The following is a 25,939-nucleotide window of genomic DNA, read 5'->3' as shown; positions in this document are numbered from 1 at the left end:
TTTATGATTTGAAATATAAAAACAGCACATTAAGGCCATTAGAGAAGCAGATCCCTGAGTTGACTTATTTTACTGATACATATGGGGAAGGGAAATAGCACTTGCCTTTCTACACCATCAAGTTCTCAAGTCAACATGAGCAGAGGCAAGCAAAAAGGAAAGTTACACTTTACATTCAGAGTCAACACTTCAGCGATATTTCTATCCCTGGGTGACCAGAAATGGCCCAGGAACTTGTGAATACAAAGCACTTTTTCTCAGCCTCGAGCTCACTCAGGGTGTCTGTCATTTGCTCAGAGCAAAGACGAGATCTGAAGCAAAAGAGGCAGAGAAAAGACTCCCATCAGGGCCTCTTGCTTTCTGATGCCCTACCCGAGAGAGCATGAGAATGAGCATTTTCAAATTGCTTCATACTGAGTACATTAGATGTAGTATATACACACCTATAAAATTTCCATCTGGACAAAAGTTTCCATCCAGTCTTCCAGTTTCTCTTCTCGGAGGCAGCCGCTATTATTACCTAAGGAAACTTCAGATTGTCTAGGAGAAGGGTTTCTCATCTTCAGCACTACTGACATTTTGTGCTAGGTGATTATAGTCATCAGAGAGGAGGAGTGTTCTGTGTACTGCAGGATGTTAGCGGCCTCTCTGGTCTCTGCCTGCTAGCTGCCCTGTCCAGTTGTCTCCAGATATTATCAGTGTTACTCCTATTGAAAACCTCTGCCCACTGAAATGTTGTGAAGTAATTAGCCTCCAACTAATAAAAAAATTAAAAAAAAAAAAAAGAAAACCTCTGGCCTTGGGACACACACACACACACACACACACACACACACACACACACACACACACAAGCACACACACAGGCTACCTGTATGTATGTACATGTGTATATATATATAATATAAATGATTCTCAGGTGGTGTTAGCGGTAAAGAACCCACGTGCCAATGCAGAGATGCAAGTTTGATCACTGGGTCTGGAAGATCCCCTGGAGAAGGAAATGGCAACCCACTCTAGCATTCTTGCCTGGAGAATCCCATGGATAAGACTACAATCCAAAGGGTCATAAAGAGTTGGACATGACTGAAGTGACTTAGCATGCATGCATATATATATATATTAATTAATATTAATATATATTAATATATGATGGCGGAATAATATTTGCTTGTATGGTTGTACCATAAATCGTTTACCCAATCTCACCTTGAGAAACCTGTATGCAGGTCAAGAAGCAACAGTTAGAACCAGACATGGAACAACAGACTGGTTCAAAATTGGGAAAGGAGTACGTCAAGGCTGTTACCCTGTTTGTTTATACTTATATGCAGAGTACATCATGTGACCTGCTGGGCTGGATGAAGCACAAGCTGGAATCAAGATTGCTGGAAGAAATATCAATAGCTTAAGACATGCAGATGACATCACCCTTATGGCAGAAAGAAAAGAGAAATGAAAAGAGCCTCTTGCTGAAGGTGAAAGAGGAGAGTTGAAAAAGCTGGCTTAAAATTCAGCATTCAAAAAAACTAAGATCATGGCGTCTGGTCCCATCACTTTATCCAAATAGATGGGGAAACAATGGAAACAGTGACAGACTTTGTTCTTGTGGGCTCCAAAATCACTATGGGCAGTGACAGCAGCCATGAAATTAAAAGACGCTTGCTCCTTGGAAGAAAAGCTATGACAAACCTAGACAGCATATTAAAAAGCAGAGACATTACTTTGCCAACAAAGGTCCATATAGTCAAAGCTATGGTTTTTCCAGTAGTCATGTATGGATGTCAGAGTTGGACCATAAAGAAGGTTGAGCGCCAAAGAACGGATGCTTTTGAACTGTGGTTTTGGAGAAGACTCTTGAGAGTCCCTCGGACTGCAAGGAGATCAAACCAATCAACCCTAAATAGTCATTGGAGGGACTGATGCTGAAGCTGAAACTCCAATACTCTGACCACCTGATGCAAAGAACTGACTCATTTGACAAGACCCTGATGCTGGGAAAGATTGAAGGCAGGAGGAGAAGGGGATGACAGAAGACAAGATGATTGGATGGCATATCTGACTCAATGGACATGAGTTTGAGCAAACTCCAGGTGATGCTGAAGGATAGGGAAACCTGGCATGCTGCGGTCCATGGGGTCAGAACGGTCAGACATGACTGAGTGACTGAACAACACAACAACACTTTGATAGATATTTCTTTTTTTAAAAAAAAATTATTTTGCTGCAGTAAACAATTCTGCAAATATATATATATCTATATATATATGAAAGTATATCTGTGGGGTAAATTCTTAGATGTAAAATTGCTGAGCCAAAGGTATGTGTATCTAAAATTGTGATAGATACTAACCAAACTGCCTTCCAAAAAGATTGTACCAGTTTTCACTCCCACTAAAAAGGTATAAGAGTGCCAGTTTCTATACACCCTTGCCAACTCAGTGTGTTAACAAGTCTTTTCATCTTTTTTAATCCAAAAGGTGAAAAAAGTCTTTCTTTAACCTCAGCTCTGCCACTGTGTTCAGTTCTAGAACAGGTATTCTGAAGAGAAATTGCTCAAAAACGCACCCTTTTATAGATCCAAAGACCAGGACAGAGAATTCTGGTGAAGAATTTTGAAGAAGCTCTTCAGGTTTTTTTTTTTTTTTTTGTAGGTGGAATCTAATTTATCCAAGCTCTTGGAAATCGCGAGTGATTCTCAAGGAGAGGACCCAACCCCTTTAAACCGTGTGCTTAACTCACACGACATGCTGAAGCATGATTTCTGGAAAGGTGTTTTGCATTCCTGTAGATACATATATGATAAATATTTTGTTATCATCTTTCAGTGGTGCTGAGAGGTGCTGTCTGTCTGCTTTAATCTATGTGCTGAATTACAGATATACATGATCAAATAAAGTTAAGACAAGAATCAGGCCTCAAAAAAATCTTGCCTACAGCATGTACCAAAAAAAGTCAGTCGTGCCAAGGAAAGCCAAGGGTTGTGCAATTACCCAGCAGAGGTTTAAATTTTTGACAAAAACAGGGACTTCATTGAAAACAGTATAAAAATGAAGTTTCATTTAAAGAAAAAAGTCATTTTGATACTTTGCTAATGTGAACATTGAAAACCATGGCATCTGACCTCCAGTATTTCCTTCCTCTGTAAAGCCCAGGATAAAATAGATTTTCCATTCTCAGATTTTCTGGGTTGGTCACTTTGGCTCTAACTTAAACCAAGTTTTCAAGCGGTTGCATCAGACCAGAATATTCCACACTTTGCCATTGCCTGATTGAAGACAAAGATCCATTCTTTCACCCAGGGACCAGTTATCGGAAGCCTACTATGTGTCAGGTCCTCAGCTAGACTCTGGCAAAGGCTCTGATGAGTAAGATACCACGCCTGCTGGCCAGACCTCATATGAAAGAAGATTATGTGGGAATCAGGCGAGAGAGCCAGTGGTATGAAGTCTGCCTCTGTGTGTGTGTGTGTGTGTGTGTGTGTGTGTGTGTGTGTGTGGAGGTCCCCAGGACGCACCATCAGAAGCTTTTGGGGTTCATCAGAGTCCAGAGGGCTCAAATTTACTGACAAGTGCAAATGGCTCTGACTACTCTTAGAAAAACTATTGAGTTCTGTGATCTGATCACCCCCTATTCACCCGCTTGGAGCAGGAGGGATCTCCTAAAAAATATAAGACGGCCAAACACATGACACCCAGCTGTGGACAGATGAGACCGGCAGTAGTTTATGATTCACATGAGCTCACAGCCTGAGGGAGGAAGAGACTGAACTCCACGCAGCGCCACTCTGGGCTTGCTCTCGGGAGCAGAGGGAACCAGCAAGAGCTGTGGGAGAAATCTCCATAGTAACAGGAGGGTGAGATGCCCACTGGTTCCTGCAGGACAACGTGGTTTCCTTGTTTGAATAATTGTGTGGGCTGAATGAATGAAATGAAACCTATGAGGTTTAGAACTGGGTGGGGTCTGGCTGATCTGGTGGACAGGGGCTGGGTAGGGGCCATGGATGTCTGGTGAGAACAAGGAACTCATGGGTAGGACTCCGCAGCCCTGTGAGGGTCAGATGTCAAGGCAGAACATGGAAGTTCAGGCTCTACAATACAATCAGTTAGGTTTCTTACTGATAATTTTCCTTCTGTGTCTCTTTTCCATTAGGAGCCCAGGGTTAGCTTTGAGGGTAGGAATCAACTTTCTCCACTCATCGTCTACATACAAGCATACAATCAACTCTTGGCCCTCGGTTGTTGTGATGTCTGTAACTGAGCAGGACCCTATGGGGCCTTCCCAGAACAGACCCCCTCCCAGGTCCTCCACCTGCCTTTTTTGTCTATAGAAAGACTTGAGTCAAAGAACAAGTTTAATCGGAAAAGTGAGAAAACGTATGAATAATCAAGCAAATAAAAATAACGATAGCTTCGATGTTAGATCAGAGTCAGGGACATTTATTGCCTCCTCAGTGGCTATAGACACTATTCTGAGCCATACCTTTTGGGCTGTTTTGCAGATACTGAAAGCCCCACCAGGTAGAAGTTAACTGCATGCTGCCCATAAGCAGAGAGACCCGAGACCAGTTGAAAGCAGAAGGCTGATGATGCTGACTCCTGACTGCCTCACCACCAATCAGGCAGAAGCATGTCTGTGAGCGGCTCCCACCCCCACAACCCCCCTCCCTCACCCTGTCTTAGAAACCTTTCCCTGAAAGCCGTTGGGAAGTTCAAGCCCTTGAACACTGGCTGCCTGGACAGCCTGCTTGGCATCTGCAATACATGCTGCACTTCCCTTCACCACAACCCTGTGTTGGTGCATGTCACAGTATTATACACCCAGTGTCACAGGCTTTACTGCATCCGAGCAAGTGGATCCAAGGCTAGTTTGGTAAAAATGTCTATTTTCTTTTTGTCTGTCTGGCACACAGGCCCCTTTCTTTTGATGAAAGCACCTCAACCTGGGGAGAACTACTGTCCCCGCTCTCAGTCCCTGAGCTCCTGAGGTGTTGATGCATTCCATTCCCCTTCCAGGATATTCCAGTGTCAGGTAGTGACTCCGATGTGACCCATCAGAGCATTCTACCACCTGGTCACAGTGATTAGTTCACAAAGAAACGTGTTAGCCAGGCCAGGCTTAACTCTGGGACTTTGATAAATAGAAATTTAAAGAACGCTCTTTCTCAAAGTCTTCATCTGGTTGGGCTGCTATAACAGAATGCCATAGACTGGATGACTTATAAACAACAGAAATTTATTTCTCATAGTTCTAGAGACTGGGAAGTCCACGGTCAAGGTGCTGGCAGATTAGGTGTGCTGTGAAAGCCTGCTTCCTGGTTCACAGATGGGCTTCTTGCTTTGCCCTCTCATGGCAAGAGAAAGGGAGCTCTCTGGGTCTCTGTCATGAGGGTGCTAACCCCATCCTGAGGCCTCCGCCCTCATGACCTAATCACCTTCCAAAGGCCCCACCTCCTCATACCAAACACTGGGGGTCATGTTTCAACATAAGAATTTGAGGGCACAGAACAAAATATATGGGGGAGGGGAGACAGAAGGAGAGGGAAAGAGAGTGTGTGAGTGTTTTAGCTTCCAATCCAGCAACACTGGAATTAGAAATGGCCCTGAATTTTCAGTCACACAAGTCAATAAATTCTCCCTTTAATTTTGGTTTAAGTTTGTTTGATTTGAGTTCCTGTCATTTGCAGCTAAAAAAGTGCTAATCGACAGACAGATGCCTCACTTGACCCTTTTGAATGGAAAGTGAGGAACGTGTACTAACATGCTGGTGATTTAATCTATTGCTTTTTCATTGTTTTCCCACTTAGATAACAATGCCACAACAACCCTCCAATAGCCTACAACCATCCTGGGTTCCCCAACATTGCTTCAGCCATACTTGCTTTCTTTCTGTTCTTTGAACAAAGTAAGCTCAGTCCCACCTCAGGACACTGTCTTCCCCTTTGTCCGAGACACTACTTGGTCACCCAGTTTAAATGTCACTGCCTCAGAGAAGCCTGCTTGGAAGCCCTAGCTAAGGTCTCCTCTCGAAGGCTCTCTCATGATCTTGTGTTTTTATTTCATTATAGCCCATATCACCATCTGACATCTTGTTTACATGTATTTTTTATTGTCTGTGTGTATCCATGACTACAAACTTCCTAAGAACATTGATTTTCTCTGTATTCCCCATGCTTAGAAAAGTGTCTGACACAGAGTAAGGGCTCAGTATAAGTTTGTGAAATCAGTCAATGAACAGCCAAACATGTAGCTACTATTTATGCATGTAGATTATGTAAGCATTTTATATGGGTTACTCAATCCTCAAAACAATCTTGAGGAAGGATTCCTATCATCTTATAGGTAGGAAGATAGAGGTTTGGAGAAGTTGAACAACTCACCCAAATTTATATACCTGGGAAATGGAGAGGTGTGATTTGTACAAAAGCCATTGGACTAAAAAATTTGTAGTCTTACTTATTTTGGTGACTCCCACATTTGTTTCAGCTTTTAACATCATAAAATCCTAACAGATAAAAATCTTTGCTAGATCATAAGTAGCAATTTGGGAATGATTTATGTAACACAGCCATCACACACAGCACTGACCCTCTCTCTTTTTATGAGATCTTAGAGACACACAGGCCCAGGATAGGTCTAAATGGAGATCCTAATTAGACAAATAGAACCTGGTAATGCCTGCAATGCATCTGGAAAGAAATTGTTGAGGGGGAACTAGGACAGTTCCAGCTTTTAGAAGAAATATTTGTGACAACAAGAGGAGAGAGATCATAATCTCATATGCAAGGGGTAGATGCGAGTGGGATGTTGAGAGAATATGTGAAATGCAGCCCCTCTTTGAATAAAATACAAAAAAGTGAAAAGAAAATAAACTCAAGGCTGGGAGTTACTATAATTGACGTGTGAATGTATTGTTGGTTGTGGAGAGAATCACAAAGTCAGAATAAACTCTGTGCAGAGGGAAAAAATAAAATATAACAAAAATGACAACGTATCATAGAAATTGAAAGACTTATTTGAAGTTCAATTGTATAAAACATCCAGCTGTCAAAGATTCGATTTCTTATATTTTTGAAGTTTATTTAATTTTCATGTAGACTTTGACATGTAAGATTATAAACTGAGTAAAGGAAACGTCTTTTATCCTCTTGAGAACCTGAATTCATCCTTTTCATCAGAAGGTGTTCAAGAATAAAAGCCCATGATACATTCAAATAAGAAAAGTGAAAACAACATTTTTAATGCTTGAAAAAGATGTAAGGCAACATTAGAAGTTATATGTGTGTGTCACTATCTGGTGTTTAGAAATAGCCATAGACATGGCAGTCATGGACCCTAGTGCTGTGTATAGTGAGTGGAAACATTGTTATATTCTGTTTCCCCCCCCCCCCCCATTCAGAATGTTGGCCACCTCAAAACACTCATACTTAAAAATATTTCCCAATAGCTCTAATATTGCTCAATTCGAAGTTGAACTTACCACTATAACAATGCTTTAAGTTAAACTCCACATGAGGCTTGTTATTGCAGAGTTGAATAAATTATAGAATACTAAAATATTTTGTCACTTAAAAGTTTTTTTATCTTGAAATACTTCGAGACTTCCAGACTTATCACAAGTGATGAACAAAGTGCAAAGAATTCACCCAGCTTCCTTGAATGTAATCTTACATAAGGATACTACAATTATCAAAACCAGGAAATTAACCCTGACATAATACTATTAGCCAAACTAAAGATTTTACTCAAATTTCACCAATTTTCTCACTGATGTCCCTTTTCTGAAGCAGGGTCCAACCCAGGATCCCATTTTGCATTGAGTTGTCAAGTCTCCTTGATCTTTAATCTGTGACAGTTCCTCTGACTTTGTCTTTCATGATCTGGACACTTTCAATGAACGTTGGTCAGCCGTCTGGTAGAATGTGGCTAGATTTGTATTTATCTGAGGTTCTCTATTAGATTCAGATCAGACATTTGGGGCAGGAATATGAGAGAAGGGACATGCCCTTCTCATTGCCTCACACAGACAGGGCGCATAATGTGAATGGACTTCGTTGCTGGTGATGAAGATTTTGTTCACTTGGCTCAGGTGGTGTCTGCTGGATTTCTCTATCATAAAGCTACTATTTTTCTCTCCATAGTTAGCAAATACATTGCAGGGAACTACTTTGAGAAGATATAAATGTCTTGTTCTCATAATTCTTTTTCCCACTATTTTTTGCACCCACTCAACATTCTTCCCTACAGACAGTTATTAATTGTGGTGTTTGCCTGATGGTGGTTTTCATTCTCATTCTTTCTACATTTTTTAATGGGACTTCTAAGTAAAATCTATACTTTCTCTCCTGTTTATTTACTCAGTCAGTTATGTATTTATATCAGTATGGTCTCATTTTATTCTATAGGTTGCACTCTAATACTAGCATTAATTACATTGTTGCTCCAATTGGTCCGGCTTTGGCCATTGGCAGCTCTTTCAGATTGGTTTCTATGTCCCTTTAACCAGCCCTGTGTTTTTTTTTTTTTTAAAGAACTTCCTTGCTTTCTGGCACCATAGTTTTATCTAGTTTTTTTTTTTTTCCCCTGAAATCAGCCACTTCCCTAAGGATCCCTGGTTCCTTTTATTGGAAAATGGAATTTAGATCTGGGTGTTTATCATGAAACTTGCAATAGAAGAGGAATGCACAAAAGGTCTCTTTCTTTCACACACACATTCAAGATTTTAATGCTAAAGAACTTGAGGTATACACTTCAGTACAGACTGGATTATTTCTTTAGCTTTAGGCTTAATTTAAAATGTAGCATTTTGATTTTCTGAAATATTTACAACTCATTAGATCTTATGTCAGATTTATAAGTAAAATTTACTGGTAGAACTTTACAAGCAAGATGTTTCTCTTAAATGTGATATATCTCAACAAGACACAAATCCTTACACAAAGTTAAATTTGCTGATTTGGAACACATTTGAAACCTTCAAGACATCATGAAAAATATTTATTAAGGCACTTTGACTGGTTCACACAATAATTAATAAATACCAATTTTGTGTAAGAGTGGGGGACACAAGATTGAATATGGCATGGCCCCTATCTTCAAGTAGCTCACAAGTTGAAATCCTCTGGGGGCTTTTGTATTTTACCTGTTTCAAATAAACTTGCTTTTTCCTCCCTATAAATTTTTGTTTTGTTTTTACTGTCCATTCCTCTCATTGTTATTCTTCTGATGCACAGTTATATCTGTTTTTTCCTCCAGCCCATATACCTCAGTTTCAAAACTCTGCTTAAATTTCTCCTCCTCCAGGAAGCCCTCCCTATATTGTCCAATCTCATCTAGCTGTATCTTTTTCCAGCCCCACAAGGCTAAGGATAATTTGTCCCACAGGCATATCAATTCAACATGAGGAGACTGGAACTCATCATACTCCCCTCATCCAGCCCCTCAACCTCACCTTTCTCCAGTGTCTTCCACTTAAATGATGCTGCAATTATCCACTCAGGAGCCTAAGCCAGAAACCGGGAGGCAGCTGAGTCTCCTCTGCTTTCCCTGATCCCAGATTCAAAGGTCAAGCAGCAATCAGTTCTCCTTCCAGCTCCACGTTTTGCTTCTGCCCTCTCCTTACCACCAGGCCACTGTCTTCGGACAGGCCCTCTTTCTTTCTTATCTCATTTGCAATTTGTCTTAAATAGGTCTTCTGAAAAGCAGATCCCAAACCAAGAATTTTGGTGCATGTGGTTTATTTGGGAGGTGATCTCGCAAAGGGCTGTGGGGGAGTTGGAAAATGAGACGTGGGAAATGAGAGGAGACATCAAAAAGTGTGCTAATGAGTGGATCACCATTGAGGATAATGGGCCCAATCCACTGGGACCTCTGAGAGAAACTCTGAGATATATGCCTCAGAATTGTCTTCATAAGGCACGAGGAAGCTGGTGTGTCTATCTACCGACCCAAGCAAGTCCTCTCCTGGGGCCAGAGCCTCAACAGAGAAACAGGAAGCCATTAGCATGTGTGGGGACAGTCTGCGGAGATATCTGGGGTTGGAAGGACAGAGGTTCTGACAGCAGCGGCTAAACCACCAGGGCCTCCTAACTGGTTGTCCTGCCTCCAGTCTTGCTCCCTCCCATCCAACCCCACTACTGCCCTCAGGAATCCTTCTAAAATGTCCAATAAATCTTGCTATTCACCTGCTTGAAATCTGTCAAGGCTTCCCTTTGCTTTCAGAAAGAAATCCAAATGGCCTGACTTGATGGCTAAAGCTCTGCCCTGTCTCACTCCTGACCGCTCTTCCAGGTTTGTCTCCCACCGCTCCTCAGAGCTTGATCAGTCCCCAGGCTCCAGGCATACTGCACTAGCTATAATTTCTCTCTTGAGCCAAACTCACGAGGTCCTTGCACACAGCAGTTCCTTTGCCTATAGGCTGCTCAAACATATTTAACAAACATTTGACTGTCTACTACATGTCAGGCACTGTACTAGATATAGCAGATCAATTAAGGAATAAATCACATTTCTTGTCTTCAAGGGGCTTACTCACCAGAAGGAAGGAAACAGACATACATACAGAAATATTTACACTTCAACTAGGCACTGTATTAGAGAAAATGAAGCCTAATGGAGACCTGATGGATGCAAAGGGGTTTATCCGATAGACACAGAAAATAGCCTGGTGTGTGATTCCTATTTCTGAATGGGGATGGTGAGGTATCTGGCAGGAAAGCTGAGGGTAAGGCTGACCAGTGGTCTGAGATCTCTGCCTCCCAGGGAGCTTGGGCTTTATTCTTCAGATCAAGACATAATGAGAGGACCCCTTTTCATCCTTCTTGGATGCTTTTTGATTCACTGTGGGGTTGCCTCCTCTAAGACTTCCCTAATTCTCTTCCCCTCTTAGATATTCATCTTCTGTGCTCTTCTAGTCTCCTTGGAAACCCCTCTCTCGGTGATTATCAAGCTGGCTGGTGTTTTAAGGTGTACCTCCCCCATGGCCTGCCAGCCTTTTTGAAGGAAGGGCTGCTCCTTCTCACCTCTGTATCACAGTGCCTGGTACAACGTGGAGCCCCTTCAGTTGAGACACACTTGGACACCTAAGTGCTTTAAGGAGGAGAGAAAAAGTTGGAGGACTAAGAGATGCTGCTCTTTGGAAGTTCCTTTGAAGCCACAGGCACATGATCTATGCCCAGCTTGAGTGCAGCAAACTGTTGGAGACACTGGACTTCAGACACATGCTTCTGAGACCATAAAGGCTGTGATAATTTCCTGAGATTGGTTACTTTAGTTACAGATAACAGTGATTATGGTTTGCTAATGGATTTTACAATAGCTGTGCTCTAGAATTCTTAAACTTTCCCCCCTTTTTCCTTTCTTCTTCCCTCCCTCCCTCCTTCACTTTTTAGACAAGGGCTTTGATTTGGGGCGGGGGGGGGGGCAGTTGGGGAAAGAGATGCTCTTATGCAACACAGATACTCTTCATTTCTGCTTTGGCTAGACTCAAAGCCAAGTTCTCTATCTGACTTTCTGGAATGACCAGTAGCACTGAATGGGTAGGAGGCGGGCAGTCTGAACTGAGTCTTCTGTGCCTCCAAGAAGGTCAGCTTTTGCCAAGGGTGGTAGATGGGAAGGAACAAGGAGAGTATGAAAAACTCTTTCAGAAAAAATTGTTCTCATTGTTCCTCTTCTCCTTCCAGGATGAAGGGTAAGTGAATGAGGGAAGCCATCACCCACCGGCCCTCCACCTCACCTTTTTCTGAAGGAAAACTGTTCAACTCTTCTGTTTTCTTAGAGCAGAGAAGCCAAATCCAGCTGGCTCTGCAGCTTCTGGCAGGTTAAAGAGTGTGCATTTCCACATGGTTTGCAGGGTCACACCAAATTCTAAAGTGTTTTTTTTTTTTTTTAAACTTCCCTGCTGCTGACTCCTCTGAACACATTGTGGGGCTCTGAGCAGAACTCCAGGTTCATCTGCCAGTGTCTGATGTCTGTGTGTCACTTTTGCGTTGAGTTCTCTCCAGGAGGTTGCCTTGTCCTTGAGTGGGGAAGCCTGCTAGTCTCCAGCTTCCTTTGAAACTTCCCAGTTTCTCTACCCATAGTCTCTGCGAATCTGCTCACTCACCCCAACCACTTTGTTTTCAAGTGCCTCGGGAATGAATTCTTCATCTTCAAACGAATGTAATTATTTGGCTTTGTGTCCACTGCATAGGTGCAGAGATAGGCAGCGTGGCTGTAGAAACGCCAGGGGAGCAGCCTTCACGATGCAAAGACCATAACGGCTCACCTCCTAATGACCTCCCTCGACAAAAATCAACAGCTCCCCACACACATCTCCTTCGCACCTCTCTCAGAAAAGGCAGTACGCAGGGTGGTCAGGAGTTCAAGTGCTCAGTGCTCTCTGTAACCTCCGAAGGTCACTTCAGCACTAGAGCTTCCTTTTCCTCCTATGTAAAATGGGAATAGAAACTGAATCTACTTCATAGGGATGTTGTAAGGATGACGAGCTATCAAATGCAAACTATTCGCACAGTTCAGCGCTAAAGGTATACCAGCTGTGCCTACTAGCAACTATTACTAGTAGTAAAGACTAGTAGGTTGCGTCTCTCTTGGGACTCAGGGAGCCTGGCCGACCACCCAGAAAGGGGTCGCTCGCCTTCCACGCCGCTTCAAGTCCCGCCGTCTAGGGGGGCCTGGGTCCCACCGCACTCGCTCAGGGCGGGTGGCCCGGCGGCCGCTCCGGCGAAAACACAGGTGCGGTCCTGGCCGCACCGAGGCCGTGGGCGCGGCGAGCGGAGCCCGGGGGGCGCCGTGGCGAGCAGAGCCCGGGGGCGCCGAGCGCGGCCCGCGGGCGGGGGGTCCGGTGGCGGCTCCAGAAGCTCGGCGGGCGGGGCCCAAGCCCTCCGGAGCGACGCCGCCTGGCACCGGACTCGCGGCCACGGCCGGGCGCGCGCCCCGACGCCGGCCCCGCCCCCGGGAGCCCCGCCCCCCGGCGCCCCGGGCTGGCCGGAGCGGGCGGCCGCGCGAGGCGACCCGCCACGCGCCTCGTCACTGGAGCCGCTCCCGGCCGGGCCCCGGCGGCTGGTCGGGGAGGCCGCCGCGGGGGAGGCGGGGGCTGCAAGGCGCGACGCCGCTGGGCCGCCCCGCCCTGGGAGGCGCCCGAGCCCTCATCAAGTGACCAATATCCCTTCCAGGAGAACACGGTCCTTCTGAGGGAAGCGGGCTCCGGCGCGCAGCCCCGGCGCCAAACCGCCGTCATCTCCTTCCTGTGCCGGGTGATTCGTCTCCTCACCCACCCGAAAAAACATAGTCCGCCCCGCGCGCCTTTGTGGGGCAGTGCTCTTCCTCACACGGTACGGCTCTCCCGGCCCATAACCTTTGTCTTTCCCACTCCAAGTGCTCCGGGCCCCACCAAGAGGATAACTCAGCCCTGAGAGGAAACCTGAAGAGGGACGCTAGAGAGAGAGCAAGGAGAAGGCAGGGAGAGGCGAGCCTGGCGGAGGAACACAGAGGGCCGTGGGGAAGTGCGCACGCGCGCCGACGGAACGAGTTCCGGTCTGGCCGGGGCCTGTCTCCTAAAAATAGCCCCGGTGTGGGGATCCGTGCGCGGATGTCCCGGCGAGTCCGGGGCTGAAGGAGGCGGCTCCGGGCGGCGCGGAGCGCGGGTGGCGGGCCCTGGCTGCGGCGTGTGTGTGCCCGCCCGCATTCGCCGGAGACCGGGTGAGGGCCGCTGGTGACAGGGCTCGGTCGGTGGGGTCCTAGGGGGCTGCGTCTCCGCGAGAGGGACCGGGTGAGGGCTGGGGGGCGCCGGGGCGGGGGGCGGCGCCGCTCGGGAGGGGCGCCCGCGGGGCCCCCGGGACGGCGGCGTGGCGCCGCGTCCCGCTGGAAGGGGCCGGGGCGGAGGCGCGCTGCGGCGAGCCGGGTGGGGTGCGGGGAGGCGGCGAGCAGTGGTCGCGTCGGGGTCGGCGCCTCCTGTGGAGGTGGGGGCGGGGTGCCCCGAGGGCGGGCCCGCGGGCTGAGGGGCGTCGCGGGCCGGCTGAGGGAGGCGCGGCGGCGCGGGATCGGCGTTCGGAGTCTCCCGGGGCGCACGTCGCGTCTGGGGCTGGGGGGCGGTGGCGGACGTCGCCTCCTTGAAAGTTGAGGGAGTTCCCTGGGGGTCCGGAGGCTCTCTGTGGGGAGACGCCCGCGGGCCCTTTTCTTAATCTTGCCGTGCGAGGCAGGGGTCTCCCCGAAGCGAGTGACCCCTGGTGCAGGGGGCGTTTTGCGTTCTTGTTGGACTCAGAAGTTCCCTCACTTCTGTTTTGGATGAAGGTTGGTCTAACGGAGCGGAACTCTGTGTGTGTGTGTGTGTGTTTGTGTGTGTGTGTGTCACTGACCGGTTCGGTACTTGGGGCCAGAAGGTGGCCTGGGCCTGGGGGCACCTGCGGGTGCGGACTCCCGACGGTGCGGGGAAACGTCGCGGGGGGAAGGGGCTGCATAGGGAACCGCTCGCTGCCCCCTGCACGTCCGTCCAAAGTAGATCCCGGCTCGCTGGGAAGGTTTTCTGTGATGGAAACTTTGTCCTTTAGTTCGATTCCGTCTGTCTTTGATCCATGAGGATCCCTTGGTAGGTGAGATAGTATAAACAAGTTTGGAAATGGTGAGCGTTTCTGAACTAGAAAAAACAAGTTGTTGTGTGCCGCGCCGCCCCCCCTCCTCCTTAAAATGTCACTGTAAAAATGTCCTCAGACCTGATGACTGATTGCTGAGATAAGAAGCGAGCATCCTGTCAGGATTCGGTAGGGATCCATGTGTGGATTGAAGAGTCATAGCACAGTTTTAACCTGCATTTTAGTTTACAGTGAGATTGTGATTCTAATAAGTGTGCTTTTAAAAAGGCCTGCTGTGGTGTGTTAAGAGTTATGTGTATTTTTAAAAAAATATTGTCAGAAAATTGTCAAGTTTTAGTGCAGTATGTTTTCCATGTGTATTTTTTTTTTTTTTTTACTAAATGGAGAGAAGTTTCTCTAAAGCTGTAATTAGGTGTACATTACACAAGAGCACTTTTCCTTTAAGAATCCAGCTGTGTTGTTTTGGCAACTGCCAAGTACTCCAGTTGTCAGTTTTAAAAATCTGTCTTACCTTGGCAGTACTTGTACAGTCTGTGGCAAAGGTAAACAAAATAGCTTAAAGATTTTTTTTCCCTGCAAACACAGAAATGGCATTTATTTTGGTATGAATTTAAGAAATGAGGCTAAAACAACTCTTGTTTATTATGACTTTTTATGTACATCTTTTGGTTTGTTTTTGGAGTTACAAGTCTTTACTCATGTCTTTTCCTGTGAATGGCAGCTTTTGTTTTAGGAAAAAAGTCAAAAGTGTCTTCACTTAAAGTGGATGACAATTTTAGTTAGACTTTATATCAAACAATGAACACATGTTATGTGTCTAGTTCTATATGATGATTCACTAATCGATTCTGGAATCATTTTTAATTCTCAGTGAGCAGTGTAGTAAAGTGTAAAAAGTTGTGGTAATGGTGTTGCAGTGAAAATACTGAAGAATTAAAACTAGCAATTTAAGTACTTTGTAGACACAGTCTTTAATAATTCTGTTAGAGGAGTGCTTCCAGTGAAAGTTTATTTACTAGAGCCATTGTGAGGTAGTAGTGATCTCTCTAAACACAATTATTTCATTTAATTCACAGTGTTATATATATAACTATGGTTTTATTCATTTTGGAGAAAAGATGATAAAATTATGTTTAACTCCTTAAATTACTTCCCAGGAAGTTTTTTTTTCTCCCCACTAAATTGTTTAGAGCAATGAGTGAATGAGTGGTGGAGGGTGTTCAGTAGAAGGAAGGTAGCTTTTTGGGGTTTAGAGGTAATAATTGTAATATCACTGTGTTGAATTAGAGCTTGAGAATGATCTATATTGTTAGGGTTTTTAATGCTTCCTTAATGGGAGTATGTGTGACAAAGACCTTTGTTTTGGTAAATGGAACTGGAAATAATCTTTTCAAGGTGAGGTATTTTGAATGGTGAGGCTTTATTTTTCAGGGTATTTGCATTATTGTTTTGCATTTTACTTTTAGGATGCAGTGCAGTTTAATTTTATTAATATTCAAGCAGCAGTGTCATCACACATTGGTTATCAAGAGAGAAATATTGAAGTGTTGTGAGAGTAGTTAAGTAATTATGAAAACATTTATTAGAATATGATTTTGAAGTTGAAATATTTTAATAAAATTTTTTTTTAGTAGATGTGTTTTCTGATCTGGGAGGGAGAAACCATAAATTTGTTACTGGGAAATAGCATGCTTATCAGTCAGGTTTTGGAAAGCCATCATCTTTTTTTCCTCTCCTTTTGCTGCTTTTATAAAGTCTAGCAAGAGGGATTTGTTGTAACATACAGTGATGATGGTCCTTGATTTTATGTGGGCATTTTAAATTTTATATATTCTGTCTTGTAGTCAGACCATGCATGTATCTTTTTGCTTTGAAAGATATACAGTTGGCACATGTGAATGTTACAAAGTCTAGCTGAAATTTTTCTTTTGTTAGTGATGGAGCAATGAAAAATAATGTTTTGTGCATTGAACATGTTTAGCATTGCCTTTTTTTCTAGATTAGAAAGAAAATTTCTGAATATTCTTAGTAGCTTGAGGAGTGCTCTTTCAATGTGTAGTAATAAGACAACTATAAATATGGAAAATAAAGTCTATATTCTAGTTAGATAACTTCCTGCAAAAAACACTTTAACACATTGTGCTGATTTGCAAGTAAAGGAAGGCTGCTTGCCTTTGTCGTCAGATCTTGGTTCTGATCCCAGCTCTACCACTGACGAAGTTGGGAAGAAATGATACCACCTGCCCCATAGAATTGTTAAAATTAAATGAAACAATGGTGTAATAGGTCCTAGGGGTTGCTTGAGGCTTAATGTACAAAAATGTGTATTGCGTCATCTCCCTTCATCCCTTCCTTCCTATGAAGATTGTATAGCTGGTCTGCCTCTTACATGTACCTTTAGTGTTTGTTACCAAGAAAGAGTTCCTATAATGCATAAATACAGGAGAATGCTCATATATTTGTTTGGGATAAAATATCCCAACATCTTAAATTTATTGTCATGTTATACATTAAATGTGTAGTTGGTTTATCTGCATTTATTGTTGGATTCTAACTTCCACGATCTCTCTGCATATTAAAAAAATCAAAGTCAAATGTGAGTATATTTCCTACCTTTCAATGAAACATATCTCTTAGTGATTATCTGTGAGAGGCATCTTTAAAATACGGTATTTAAAATTTGAAATTAGAAAAATATTTTTATAACATACCTGGTTTAGTCACTAAGTCACATCCAACTCTTGCACCCTATGCGCTATATGTAGCCCACCAGGTTCCTCTGTCTGTGGGGTTTTCCAGGCAAGAATACTGGAGTGGGTTGCCATTTACCTCTCCAGGGGATCTTTCCCACCCAGGGATCGAACCTGGATCTCCTGCCTTGCAGGAAGATTCTTTACTGACTGAGCCACTTGGGAAGCCTGGAGTATATATATCTAAAAAATAACGTTTCTCTAGTAGGTAATTATAATTTTTTATTCTTCATTTTATTTGTTCGGTGGAACTAAATTATTTATGTATGCTTTATCTGTGTACTCTATGATAAATGGATGACTCCAATTTATTATAATTGAGAGTGTAAGCCCATTTGTTAATAAGTCTCTTGCATGGCACAGGATATGTGTTAACACAGAATTAATAAATACTACATTATATAGATGTTTGTCATTTGCTGATTTTAATAATTACTATTGGAATTGATACTTACTGAACTTAGTATTTTATTTAACGTTGAATCATCTTAGTAATCATTCGAAATCATTGAAAAAATTAGCCGGTTTATGAGGTGGACTCTCAGATATTTGAACACTGGTGTAGGACGGCAGGTCATTCACTACTTCATCAGTTTAATGATTGATGATGCTGAAAGCTAGAGGAATTGTTAACAAGGGTGCAAAAACATACTAGCTGATCTGATTTCTAATAACTATCAACCAAGGCACGTCTTTTTATGGTTGTCTTGAATCAGTACTAATTTTATTTTCCTCCTTATACAAATACACAAACTTTGATTTATGAACTTAAATTCAGCAATCAATAAAGTTACATTGTTACATGTTTTGAGAAATGTTTTGGTAGTGGGTGGTAAATTTATACTGCATGAGCCGGACCTTTTTCAGCAGCTTATTTTTGTTGCCAGCAGCATGCATGTGGAAGTTGACTTGGATTACTTTGAGGTATGATTTGTCACCCTTGGAACAAAAGGATACTCTTCATGTAACCTAGTAAGATAACTAATAACTGTTGGCTTATTAGAACAAGGTCTTTTGCATTGACTAATACTGTGTTTACTTGTCTTGTTTTTTATCCCCACCCCTAGCAATCTATCTTTTACATAAAGACTAGAATTGTATTTCTAAAATTCAGATCTAAATGTTACACTTCTTTTAATGGCATATAAAATCAGTAAAGAGGCAGTAATGTAAGAGATAAGAGGTTGATCTCTAAAATCTGACTGCCTAAGTTTTAGAATACCCACTCTAGCACTTTTTGTTCTTTGGCAAGTTCTCAATCTTCTTGAAGCTCAGTGTATAAAACAGTGATTATAATATTATCTACTTTGCAGAGTTGTTGAGAGGATTGAACGAGATGTATATTATCAAGCTTTTAGGACAGTGCTTGGTACCTAAAAATGCAATTTTTTTTTTCCTCTTACTGTTACTATCAATACTACTACTGCTGTTGCCATTATTAGTCATGGTTCATTTCATAATATATTCTATCCTATCTTTTCAGGCTCATTGTCAGCAACAGCCCTTCAGTTTCTATGACCCAGTTAAGGCCAGCTGTTTGCTCTTCCCTGAAAAGGCTAGTATTTTCATGCTGATGTCTCCCACTTCTATTTTTCTAGCCCAGAATTTTCCTGATTTTGATACCCACTTGGAAATCTAGTTGGGATTTCAAACATAATGTTAGCTATGTGACTAAAATATAGCTATTTATTCCTCTCCCCCAACCTTCTTCCTCCCTCTTATGTTCAAACCCTGATGTCTCTACTGGCCTTCCCCGTCTTAGTAAGTGGCAGTACTCAAGCCAGAAACCTGAGATAACATTTTGGGTTCCTTTCTTTTCTCTCAGATCCAGTCCATCCACACATTCTGTTGTACCTTCGGAGTTTATCTTGTGCCAGTCCACTGCTCTTAGCCTTCATTGTGAAGTGAAAGTCACTTAGTCATGTCCGACTTTGCAACCCCATGGGCTATGCAGTCCATGGAATTCTCCAGACCAGAATACTGGAGTAGATAGGTGTTCTCTTCTCCAGGGGATCTTACCAACCCAGGAGTTGAACCCAGGTCTCCCACATTGCAGGTGAATTCTTTACGAGCTGAGCCACCAGGGAAGCCCTTCATTGCCACCTCTTTATTTCACAGCATTATGATCTCTTGCATGAATTACTGCAGTAGCCTCCTAACTGGGCATCTTGTTTCTTCTCCTGTTCCTTATAAGTTCTTTATTCACACTGCAACCCTAGGGACCATTTTAAGAGCCTCAATCCTGTCATTTTTCCTAAAACTCTTCCAGTGACTTCCCATTCTGATCTTTCTTGTTCTCATTGTCTTTTCCTTCATTGGAGGCCAGCCACTTGCACCTCTCAGAGTTTTTTAAACACTTTACTTCCATTTTAGGGTCTTGTGCACTCTTTGTACCACCTGCTTGAGATGCTTTTCGTAAGGCTGACCTGGCCAAACTCTTTGGAACTTGGCCCAAATCTCACTTTGTCACTCAGACCATCCTGTTTAATGTTGCAGTCCAGTAGTTACTCTCTCCCACATTTTTTTTATTTCCTGTAAGAATACTTAGTATATTTGTAGGTATTTTGTTTGGTCATTGCATAAGTATGGTCTTTATCTCTGTTTCTGAATGTAGTATTTCTGTATCTTGTTAATGTTTTTGCCAGGGATTGGAATGCTCCATTGTTCACATACTTACTGAAATATTTATCCTTTAAGTTATAGCCCAAATGTTATCTTGATACTGATTTTAATCTTTTTAGACAAAGTTTACCTCCCTTGCTCTCAATGCAAACAATATTTGTAGAGTAAGATGCGTTATAAAACAGTTCAGTTCAGTTGCTCACTTAGGTCCAACTCTTTGTGACTCCATGGACTGCAGCACGCCAGGCCTCCCTGTCCATCGCCAACTCCCGAATTTACTCAAACTCATATCCATTGAGTTGGTGATACCATCCAACCATCTCATCCTCTGTTGTCCCCTTCTCCTCCTGCCTTCAATCTTTCCCAGCATCAGAGTCTTTCCAGTGAGTCAGTTCTTCTCATCAGGTGGCCAAAGTATTGGAGTTTCAGCATCAGCATCAGTCCTTCCAATAAATACTCAGCACTGATTTCCTTTGGGATGGACCGGTTGGATCTCTTTGCAGTCCAAGGGACTCTCAAGAGTCTTCTCAACACCACAGTTCAAAAGCATCAATTCTTCAGTGCTCAGCTTTCTTTATAGTCCAATTCTCACATCTATACATGACTACTGGAAAAACCATAGCCTTGACTAGACAGACCATTGTTGGCAAAGTAATGCCTGCTTTTTAATATGCTGTCTAGGTTGGCCATAACTTTTCTTCCAAGGAGCAGGTGTCTTTTAATTTCATGGCTGTGGTCACCATCTGCAGTGATTTTGGAGCTCAGAAAAATAAAGTCTGTCACTGTTTCCCCATGTATTTGCCATGAAGTGATGGGACCAGATGCCATGATCTTAGTTTTCTGAATGTTGCATTTTAAGCCAACTTTTTCACTCTTCTCTTTTGCTTTCATTGAACATTTAAAGTTTTATAATTGATGTCACTCTCTTCTGCTGGGCTGAGTTCCTATGTCAGAGATACTGCCTTGGTCTTTTAGTATGCTCAATACAAACCTGTCTGTCTTGCCACATAGTGAATGCTCATAGTAAATGTTGAATTGAATCAAAGTTGTCTGAACAATTAAGATGACCAACCCAAACCAAGTTTTCCAAATGAGATTTTAAAAATGATAAAAGTGCTTTCCAGATTATAAAATACTAGTTTGTGCATTTTTTTGTACATACTGACTTGCATTCTGGGTTAAGGTTGGAATCCCAGACTATTGAGTTTTTCCTGAGATTCCATCTTGTGAGTGTTTTTGTAGCCAGCATTAGGAACCGAACCTCTGTTTGTAATGGTGAGGATCATTCTACGTTCTAAACATCTGACTTATAAATGAGATTTTGAAATGTAACTTATTTGCATGTTGGGGACTACTTTGTCAAAATGTTTATTTTGGTGATGAAGACTTTTAACAGTGTTAAGGTGACATGGATCATGAAGAAAGGGGAGAAAAGAATCTGGGAGTCAAGATTTTATTTTTTAAAAATGACTCAGTTTACCGAAAGTAACGTTTTGGTGTTGGCAGAAGGTGGTGGTTGTTGCTTTAATGTTTTGTTTTGGGAAAACTTTAGACATAAGTTATGAGTACAGTGAACTCTTACACTTGTTACCTAGATTCATCAGTTGTTAATATTTAGCATATTTGCCTATGGTTCTCTGTATTTGCAGAGTGATTTCAAAGTCTGGAAACTGATATTATTTTATTTATAATTTGAAGCTCCTTGATTACATCTTATAGAGGACACTAAAGATTCAAGTGTATTCAGTTAAAGTCAGGCGTATCTTTTGAGGCAGAACATCACAGATGCATACAAGGGATAGAAATGCTGCATTAATGTACATTGCTGACAAGGAAACCACATATTAAACATCCAACATACCATGTATTACTATGTAATAGCTGGAATCCACTCTCTAGATCTTCTTTTTTTCTACTCTACCCTCCTCCTTTTCCTGTCATAATTATTGTTATTGTTGAGCCATTTGAGAGTAGGTCTCATACATCATGATCCTTTACCCCTAAATGCTTCCCTAAGAACAAAGAGATATTCTTACATAACCACAGTATGATGGATTCAAGAAATTTAATATTGATACAATAATTTATTATACAGTTCATGTTGAAGTCTCTTCAGTAGTGCCAGTAAGATTCTTTAATAGTTTTTTTTTTTCAATTCCTTTTTTATTTTAATTTAGTTGTCATATATCCTTTAACCTGAGACAGTCCTTGAAACTTTTTCCCCATGAAATCATTAGTTTTGAGGAGTACAGTCCTTTGTTTTGTAGGATGGCCCTTACTTTGGGTTTGTTGTGTGGCTTCTTGGTTGGTAGATTCAGGTTCTGCATTTTTGGCGGGAATACCACATGAGCTTTGATGTGTCTGTCCTTCAGTGCATCACTGTCAGGAGGCAACATCATGTGCGTTTGATCCCTTGTTGTTGATGTTTCCTTGGATCACTAGTTAAGGTTTGCCTACCAATTTTTTCTCCATATAAAAATTTTCATTTTCCTCCTTGTTATTATTGAATAATCTTTGGGGAGATGCTTTGAGGCTGTGTTTTTGTCTTCCCCCAAATGTTCACATAACGGTTTTAGCATTCATTGATGATTCTTGCCTCAATCAGTTATGGTACAGTGGTTCCAAAGTGGCGTTTATTTACTGTTTCTTCTACATTTGTTAGTTGGCCTTCTATTAAGTTGTAAATTACAACTTTTCCTTCTCATTTGTTTATTTAATATCAATATAAATTCAGAGATTCTTTTTTTTAATTAAGTAGGTTATTCTCTCATTACTTGTCAGTATTCAGTTTAATGCTCCAAATTAACTCAGATTTGGTCAGTGGGAGCTCCTTCAAGTTAACTCATTGATTGTTTTGACCCTCCTGGTTCATTGTCTGCTTTTTCTGCTGCTGTCCTGGAATCAACCATTTCTTCAAGCAGTCTTGGTTGCTTTCATTGGGTTATAGTATTTAGAAATCAAGAACTGGGCAGCAGGTAAGCTTGTTGACACTGGAATATCATTGTTTTGAGCCCTTTCAGCTGACCAGGCTAAGACATTTTGAGTTTATGCTGATTGCTCACGCAGTAGATTGTAATTTTTCTTTACATTCCTGAAACTCCTTGCAACAGAATCACTTCTTTTGAAACTGTTAACAATATAAGTGACTAATTTGTCCTGTAATTTTTCTGTTTAATTTTGTAATGGTTGGGTCTCATTTTCCAAAACTTATTTTAAACTTCGTGGAAATAGGAATTCTGTTTTGTATCTTTGTTTGTTCAGTGAATATGTTTCACAGTGCCTTGAGCATGATTGGTACCCATGTGTTGTTTATATTATAAATATAATAATGACTCAGTATTATTTTTATTAGTGTTATACCATAGTTCAATAATCTTGTGTTTTGTTAAAAGTTTTATGGAAACTTTTAAGTGAATTCATGATTCATTTGTTTTGTTTTTAATAATTATGCTAACCTTAAAGTAAAATGTTTTTCAGCTTTAAAATTTTAAAAACCTTATTCCTGAGACTAAAGTATGTAATTAAAGAACATCAAAATGACTAATTCTGGCATTGCTGTTTTGTAGTGTTCCTTAGCCCTTTCTGGGCTTCACTTTAATTATAAAATGAGATGATATCTAGATCCTTTTTAACCCTAGGTTATATGCTTTATATCTAATTAACATTGACTTGTTTATGAAAGTAAAATTAAGTGCTGCAAAGGATAGTGGAAAGAATATTGTGTTCCTGAGCCAGAAGTCATTGGGTTCTAATTCTTTGTAAGCATTGTGTTACTTTGGTAATTTATTTCATAGTTTGGTTTTCATTATCTTATTCAGTCCACAGGGCTAAGGTGATGAGGAATAAGAATGAACACTTTGCTGTGTGCTTGATGTGTGGAGTGTTGCAGGAACACATAGAAGGTACAGTTCACCCAGTTTCAGGGAGATACAACCAGTCCATCCTTAAGGAAGTCAGTCCTAAATATTCATTAGAAGGACTGATGCTGAAACTGAAGCTCCAATACTTTGGCCACCTGATGCAAAGAACTGACTCCTTAGAAAAGACCTTGATGCTGGGAAAGATTGAAGGCAGGAGGAGAAAGGGACGACGGAGGATGAGATGGTTGGATGGCATCACCGACTGGTTGGATATGAGTTTGAGCAAGCTCTGGGAGTTGGTGATGGCCAGGGAGGCCTGGCGTGCTGCGGTCCATGGGGTCACAAAGCATTAGACATGACTGAGCAACTAAACTGAGGAAAATTTATTCCAGTGACTTCTTCAACTTAGGTTGAAGTCTAAAGGGTGAATAGGACTTAGCTTTGTGAAGAGAATGGGTAGAGTTTGCCAGACCTGTAATAAAGACAGGAGATACGCTTAGGGAGCTTAGATTGCTTGGAGAAACTCAAAGAGTACCCTATGGATGAATCAGGCAGTGCCAGAGAGATGACACTGGAGAGGTAAGTAGGGACCAGATTTGAAGAGCTCTTTAAGCTGTGCTAAGGAATTTGTATTGTATTTTAGGGAAAATCTCAGCATCTTAAACCTGGAAGGAAATTAAAAGGTAATATTGATTGCTCTGTGTCATCCATCGTCTTTGGAGAGAGTTAAAATTGGTAGGCAGGAGGAGTAATTGAGGAGGATATTACAAAAAACTAGTTAAAAGGGCTAGGGTGGCCTGGACTATGGTAGTGGAATGAGGATTGAAGAAATAGTTGGATTTGAGAAGATACATAGTAGGGGGCTTGTGGAAGGTGAAAGAGAAAGAGTTAAGGATGATGATTAGATTTATGGCTTGGGCAGTTGACAGAATGAAGGAGTTTACTGAAATAGGAAGCACAAAGGAGGATTAGGCTCTGGAGGAAGATGATGAATTTACTTGTGATAGAGTGCTTAGGTGGATTAAGAGGGTATAGTCAGAGTGTGGGATGAATAATTTACTCTTAGAAGTGGAACAGTTGCTGTTAATGACAAGGTCTAAGGAGTTGGCCATGGAATGGGTATTTGAAGAGGAGTGGAAGTGAAGATATGTAATGGGCAGGGAAAGAGGAGGAATTGTCTATTTAAAAAAGCCTAAGTGTGTGCTTGCCCTAAGGCAGAGTAACTCTGTTTTAATTATCTCAAGATTTTCAGTGTTTGATCTTGGAAAATAAAAGTGAAATCTTTCAAATACTGTGTTCTCAATTGTTGTTGTTTGTCAGTTGTTAAGTTGTGTCCAACTCTTTTTGACCCCATGGACTGCAGCATGCCAGGCTTTCCTGTCCTTCACCGTCTCCCTGAGTTTGCGCAAACTCATGTCTATTGAGCCAGTGATGCCATCCAGCCATTTTATCTCCTGTCTCCCCCTTCTTCTCCTGCCTTCAGTCTTTCCCAGCATCAGGGTCTTGCCCAGTGAGTTGACTCTTTGCATCAGGTGGCCAAAGTATTGGAGCTTTCAGCTTCCTCATCAGTCCTTCCAATGAATATTCAGGGTTGATTTCTTTTCGAATTGACTAGTTTGATCTCCTTGGTGTCCAAGGGACTCTCAAGAGCCTTCTCCAGCACCACAGTTCAAAAGCATCAGTTCTTTGGCACACAGCCTTCTTTATGGTTCAGCTCTCACAATCTGTACATGGCTACTGGAAAGACCATAGCTTTGACTATATGAACTTCTGTTGGCAAAGTGATGTCTCTGCTTTTTAGTACACTGTTTAGGTTTGTTATAGCTTTTTTTCCAAGGAGCAAGCATCTTTTAATTTCGTGGTTGCAGTTAAGATTTTCTTAAGTTAAACAAGCAAAAAAAGAAAAAAGCCCACAAGAAATAAACACATTTTTCTTAACAAAGCAGGAGGCTGTTTAATTGCTCCAGGCTCATCTTGTATTTTACCTTTCCCAATCCTGGAATCACCTTTTTTTCTGAAGAGCCTTGGCTCCTTTTGTTGGAGGATGGCATTTAGAAACCAAGATCTGGGTGCTGGGTGTGCTAATTGCCCCTGAGGTATCATTGTTTCTATGCCTGCTC

General features: G+C 42.2%; 1 protein-coding gene across 17 annotated transcripts in view; it reads left to right on the top strand.

Moving 5' to 3' along the window:
• The first annotated feature begins 13,050 nt into the window (after positions 1-13,050).
• Positions 13,051-25,939, top strand: part of MEF2A (myocyte enhancer factor 2A) — a 204,659-nt gene continuing 191,770 nt past the window's right edge. For 2 of the 17 annotated variants that reach the window (XM_043434331.1, XM_043434334.1), the window contains exon 1: positions 13,501-13,697. The gene's annotated coding sequence lies outside the window, so the exon portion shown is untranslated. Of the gene's footprint in view, positions 13,331-13,482; positions 13,698-14,076; positions 14,289-25,939 lie in introns of those variants that run through there. The other 15 variants (XM_043434339.1, XM_043434338.1, XM_043434337.1 and 12 more) reach the window with 10 other exon arrangements.

The sequence above is a fragment of the Cervus canadensis genome, chromosome 17 (genome assembly GCF_019320065.1).
Source record: "Cervus canadensis isolate Bull #8, Minnesota chromosome 17, ASM1932006v1, whole genome shotgun sequence".
In the NCBI taxonomy this organism is placed as follows: Eukaryota; Metazoa; Chordata; class Mammalia; order Artiodactyla; family Cervidae; genus Cervus; species Cervus canadensis.
Note: the sequence above shows the minus strand (reverse complement) of the source record. Positions and strands in the feature narration are given on the sequence as shown.